A 6,467-nucleotide genomic window follows, 5' to 3' on the forward strand; every position below is an offset into this window, starting at 1 on the left:
TTCACAGCTCACAACAACCCCATGAGATGGCATGGTTGCTTTATTGCTGTAGTCCCCATCTTTCTATATGTAAGGAAACAGGCTCACTTGAGCTAAGGAACATGTCTAAGGTCATGAGTTGTGGGGCGCCTGGGTGGCTTAGTCGGTTAAGCGTCTGACTTTCGCTTAGGTCATGATCTTGCGGTTCGTGGGTTCGAGCCCCGCGTTGGGCTCTGTGCTGACTGCCAGCTCGGAGCCTGGAGCCTGTTTCAGAGTCTGTGTCTCCCTCTCTCTCTGACCCTCCCCTTCTCATGCTGTCTCTCTCTCTCTCTCTCCTAGAAATAAATTTAAAAAAATAAAAAAAAAAAATAAGGTCATGAGTTGTAAGAAGTAACCTCAAGCCTTTTTGGGGTCACCACACTAACAGGGGGTTATAGGATCTAAGTAGGAGAATGAGATTAGCCAGCGTCCCTCTCCCACCCTGCTTTCTCTGCCTAAACAACCCCTGCCTTCCAGACTCACCCCCACCCAAAATGGTTTCCTTTCATATCAGCCAACTGTTAGTTGTCCAAGTTTCCTTGCTTCGCTGAACCCCTTCTGTTAGTGAAGTGGAGACCCTAGTTCCTGGCAAGGATACAGGCCCAGATGTGGACTGGAAAGTCAAGGAGGTGGGGCTGCAGACGACTTCTGAGAATCTTTCCTCCATAAAAAATTTTAAATTATACTTTACAAATGCATTGATATAAAGATCAATTATATTAATATTATATATTAAAAGATTTTCTTTGAGCTAAAAGCTCATTTATTCTAGCTTTATTTTTTTAATGTTTTATTTCTGAGAGAGAGAGAGACACACACACAACACGAGCAGGGGAGAGTCAGAGAGAGAGGGAGACACAGAATCTGAAACAGGCTCCAGGCTCTGAGCTAGCTGTCAGCACAGAGCCCAACACAGGGCTTGAACCCACGAACCGTGAGATCATGACCTGAGCCGAAGTGGGACGCTTAACTGACTGAGCCACCTAAGCGCCCCTATTCTAGCTTTAAAAGAAAACCTTTTCATGGCCTCTTTGGTAGCAGAAAAATGCCCCACCCCCAAAGATGTCCATGTTTTCTTTTCATACCTGGAACCTGTGTTGATGTTAGATTACATGGCAAAGGGGAATCAGGGTTGCAGACAGAATGTAGGTTTCACACCATCTAACTTTAAAATAGGGAGGGGCGCCTGGGTGGCTAAGCATCGGACTTGGGTTCAGGTTATGATTTCGCAATTCTCAAGTTCAAGCCCTGTGTCAGGCTCTGTGCTGACAGCTCAAAACCTGAAGCCGGTTTCAGATTCTGTGTCTCCCCTCTCTCTGCCCCTCTCTCACTCGCGCTCTGTCTCTATCTCCCCCCAAATGAATAAACGTTAAAAATAATTAAAAATGAAATAAAACAGGGAGATTATCCATGTATCATTTGGGCAGCCCAAAGTCATCACAGAGTCTTTAAAAATGGAACAGGGAATCAGAGGAGGCAATCGGAGAGGTGGCAGCGGGAGGGCTCCTCCTAGGGTTCCCGGCTTTGAAGATGGAAGAGGCTGCCAGGCAAGGAATGGGCAGCCTTCAGAATCCGGTAAGGCTAGAGCAGAGATTCCACCCTAGAGCGCCCAAGTTCAGGTACGCACACTGCTGACACTTGGACCTTAGCCGGTTGAGAGCTCTGCGAACTTCTGATCGATCTCCAGAGTTGTAAGTAAATACACGTGTGTAAGTTTGTGGTGACTGTCACAGCAGCAATAAGAAACTAACACAACCGCTAAAAGTATGCTGGGCCCCAGGCACGGTGCCTCCTTGCCTGGTGGTCCGCGGATCCCCTGGGCAGTCTGGGTCGGCTTCTCTGCCCTGCCACTCAACAGCTGCCGAGCACACGTGTTGCTTAATGTCTGGGCGCTGTGACGTAGGGGTTGCTTACCCCCGTCTACCCAACAACCCAACGCTCGAGAAGTGAAACAATTCGCTAGTGAGCGGTTTCGCTCTAGAACCCAGGATGGGGGCCGCGTGGCCGCGCACCCGCGCGACCCTTCGGGTGCAGCGCGGCTCCTCAACACTTGTAATAAAAGGGCCGCGAAGCCACCAGGGGGCAGCAGAGGCCCGACCCCGCCCCNCAAGCAGGTGAGGCCCTTGGGGTCTGGGGGGTGAGGAGCCCGGAGGCGTGGGACTGGGGGGCCGACCGCGCTGGGCTGAGGCTCAGGTGGACACCTGAGGCATATGGGGTGAAACGAGGCGCTGAAGAACCGGAGGGTGCGGAATAGGGGGGCTGGGGAGGCAGGGAGGCCGAGATGGGAAGACCCAAGGGGTTCAGGGGCCGAGTAGGGGAGCTGTAGAGCGGAGGGAACGCTCGGGAACCTGAGGAACCCGAGGCAGGGAATTGGAGGGCTGGGGAGCCAAGGATGCAGAACTGGGGGGCCATTGGGCCGGCGGGGGTGTGGCCGAGCCCAGGGCCAGGTGGGAACTGAGGGCGATGAAGCGAAATGGATGTTGAGGGGTGCCATGCCCCTCATTTGCTCGGGACCGAGCTCCCATTCCTAGAGCATCTGGCCTGGGCTCAGTGCCCTGACCCTCACCCGACCAGTCCCTGCACCTTTGCCAGACCACATCTCTGCCCAGGTGCACCTACCCCATGGCCTGCCCCCACCCATGGCCCTTCTCCAAGTGGATTTAAAGTGAGTGTTTTAGTTAAAGGGAATCCTTGTGCTGCTGCAGCTTTAGTCCTAGGTGTGTGAAATCAAAATCTCAGGCACGGACGTGATGGACTCCTCCACCACTGGAGGCTGTGTGACCTCAGGCAAGCCTCCTAACCTCTGCAATAGGGAGAAATGGCACCTGCTTATGGAGATTTTAACGCAGGGTCTAACACACAGTGAGGACTAGTGGATGGTGATGGACAGCACCCCCCAGCCTTCCACCCGGCAGGACTCACATCTTCATGGTATTTCCTGGGGCAAGTTCTGTGGGCTGAGCTGTACTCCCACCATGGGAGATAGAATGTAGGGCCAGCCCTCTGAGGTCATCTCCAGCTCGCTTCTGGCCTTTATGCCCATATCTGGCCTATTGTCAAATCTCAAACCTTTTCTTCCTACAACTGAGCTGAACGTGACAAAAGGCATCAGAAGACTTCATGTGAGTCTGGCTTTGCCGTTTCCTCCATGTATGTCCTGAGGCAGGTTGTTACCTTCCCCAAGCCTATTTCTTCATCTGCAATGTGGCCTGACAGAGTGTACTTCTCAGCCTAGTTGTGCAAGGGGTAACAAAACAAATACCACTTTGAAAGCTGTAAACCTCTATACAAGTTCATTTGTAGAATTCCTTTTGAGATATTGCCTGAGGCCAACCCTGTCTTTAAAACCTTTCTCTGCTGATCACTGTTCGCCAAAGAATATCTTAACTTCCTCTTTGAAGGTGCCAGGCCTCAGGCTGCTTATCTGAGCCCACACCACCCACTGGTAGTGGCAGAAGGCAGCCAGCATCTTCCCTCTGCTGTCACACTCGCCAGGTGCTGTGCACAAAGGGCCATTATAATGCCCAAGAGGACAGGGGTGGGCTTCCTGGCTTCAGGGAGCTCAGTACAGAGAAAGTAACGCCTGTAAAACGTGGCGGTTGCACAATAGTGTGAATGTACTTAATGTCATAGAACTGTAGACCTAAGAATGGGGGTAGAATGGTAAATTGTAGGTCATGTATATCTTGACCGCAATCTTTAAAGAGAAAAATGTTACATGTGTAGGAAAAAGATCTGGAAAATGGACACCATATTCTTCCCCGCAGTTCCTTAGGAATAAAGAAATAAGGTTCTCCATTTACGGAAAACTTTTAATGATGAAGGCGATACTTTTGTAACAATGATGCAGTTTCCATGCTTAAGGATTGCTATTTTTTGCGTTACTCCTACGCCCTGAAGTCAGGCAGGACTCTCAAGTATTTTATCCCCACGATCAAGAAAAACGCAATTGTACACATGTGCGTTGGTTGAGCCTATGAGTCAAAATGGATAAACTAGAGGAAAATAAGTATTTGTTCATTTGGGGTCTAACACATGAAGACAGTGTGCTAGACCCCAAAGGTGTGACGATTTCAGCAGAGCTTGGATCAGAGAGGCCTGGGGAGGGCAAAGGGGGATGCCGCGAGGCAAGGGACAGGAGCTTGGAGCTGAGGGGCTAGACCAGGGTGCTGGGCATAGAAATGAAAGAAGGGAAGCCAAGAGGGATGGACTCTCCAGACTGGTGACCAGTGAGGGGTGGGCAGGCTTTCTGTTGCAGTTAGGAGCTAGGCTCCATAGACCATTGAGAGACTCCCAGCAACTCACTTGGTTGTTTTGCTGCAGCCCCCACCTGTAAAGGGAGGTTAATGACAACAGGGTGTTGGGAGGTGAAAAGAGAAGCTGCAGGAAGATTGTCGTTGCTGCCGGCAGCAGAAGGCCCCTGGCACATGTTGGCTGGCAGCACCGTTATTGTGGCCGCCAGCGGATGAGCAACGTCATTCCCAGAGCCGGAGTCCACGGCCACGGGTCAGGTTTTTCCAGTCTGGTTGAGGCAGGTGACAAGGGGCCTGGTAGCCCAGTGTTCCACCCACGCCCACCCCTGAGCCTTGATGACTTGCACAGACTTTACGCATGAGCCCCCCTCCTCGGAACCCCTCACCATCGCATGCTGTTGGGGCACCCGGCACAGCTGTGGCTCATGTCACGCCGCCTGCCAGCTGGCTGCTGAGACTCTGTCCCCTCCAGGTGGTCCTGTGGGAGCTCAGGGCCACGGCAAGGTCCCCTGCCCCTCCTGGCACTGGGGCAGCCTCTGGGGCCCCCTTTGCTCTTGGAATCTCCACCTCCTGCCCTCTTCATGCCTTTATCTCTCCGGCCCAGGCTCCTGGGGGCAGGGACTGTTTTGCTTAGATCTGTAAGGCAGACATCACAGATTTGGAGTTTGTTGAAAAAAAGGACAAGGAAGGAAATCACTCTTGACTTTTACTCCAGCTAGGCCCCAGGGAGGGAAAGCCACGTCCCAGTTCCTCTCCTGGCCCCTTGCCTCAGCCAGGTGATACGGAGACAAGCCTGGTTGGTCCTCAGCAGGGAGGATGGCTCTGGGCCACCGCCTATCTAGCAAAGGAGGGCAGCTGGCGCAGGCCCTGGGAGTGAGCCAGCCCACACCCTGGCAGACACAGGCCAGGCAGGCACACAAGCACTGTCACGCCCTGTGCTGCCTGCCCCCACTTATCCCCCGATCCCACTCAGCAGGCATGTCACAGGCCACCATCCAGGCCTGTGCTGACCCTGGGCCCGGGCAGAGGCAGAGAGGAGGGGCCGCCAACCCCCAGGGAAAGGGACGGGCTCTGGAGGAGGGGGCTCCAGGCACAGAAAATAGCATCCCAGGGAGCGCTCTGCATTCCAAAACATTGAGCATATGCTGCCAGCAAGTGAGGCGACAAGTGAAGGGTCTTGAATTCTGTGCTTTATTTACACTGGGGGCCAGGGTTTCTCAAACTCGGTCCCTCCTGTGCATTCTGGGGAGGTTACCGAGCAAGCCCCCCTCTCATTTTGGTCTTAATCATACACTTTAGAGGAGCTCCCTTTGTGCCGCCTAAGATTTCAATGCCTGGAAGAGTATTGTTTCTGGGCTTGGAATTGCAGGGAGCCAGAAGGCATTTCCAGCCCCAGGGCTGCAGGCTGTTGCTTGAGGGCAGCACTGCATTACTCACATTTCTCTCCCCTAAACAACAGGCCAGAGCTGTTCCCACATGGAAAAGGTGGCTTGGCCTCTTTCTCTGCCGAAGGGTGTCAGAGCCTGCTGGGAAATTCACGCCATCTTCTTGTTTTTCCCCGGCAGGATTCTCTGTGCTCTGCGGCTCGGCCAGCCTGCCTTCTCCCCAGTTGACCCTCACTGCTTCCCTAAGCCTCCCAGCCCTTCCTGATGTCTCCAGTTCACAAAGTCTCACCCTTGTGGTTATAATATAGTTGTCCGATCTGCTTGTGTCCTGATTTCTGCTTCTCTATTTGACCCTCTTTCTCTCTTTTTTTTTTCACCTCTTCGCCGTTTGTAACCCGGGGCTACATTGTATATACGTCTACTTATAGGTAAACATGAAGGATGGCAATGATTTTAAGTCTGTCCCCATAACCTTCCATCATAAGTGCCCTCGTTTCTGTATTATTTCTGTGCCTGCTTTAAAAAGCCAACTTTCATATGGAAACCAACTTGACAATAAACTGTTTGTAAAAAAAAAAAAAAAAAACAAACAACTTTTGACAGGTTTCCGAAAGAGAGGTTTTCTGTTGTTTTTATTTGTTTGTTTACCTCCTATGTCCCTCCAAGTCCCTCCCAGATTAGACTTTGAACTTTCTCTCTCCTTTTCATCCTGTGCTCTTGTGTTTTTTGTTTTTAAGTTTATTTATTTTGAGAGAGAGGGAGAGAGCGCAAGACCAAGAATCCCAAATAGGAACTGCACTGTCAATGCGGG

The sequence above is a fragment of the Crocuta crocuta genome, unplaced genomic scaffold, assembly GCF_008692635.1.
Source record: "Crocuta crocuta isolate KB4526 unplaced genomic scaffold, BGI_CrCroc_1.0 scaffold344, whole genome shotgun sequence".
Taxonomy (NCBI): domain Eukaryota; kingdom Metazoa; phylum Chordata; class Mammalia; order Carnivora; family Hyaenidae; genus Crocuta; species Crocuta crocuta.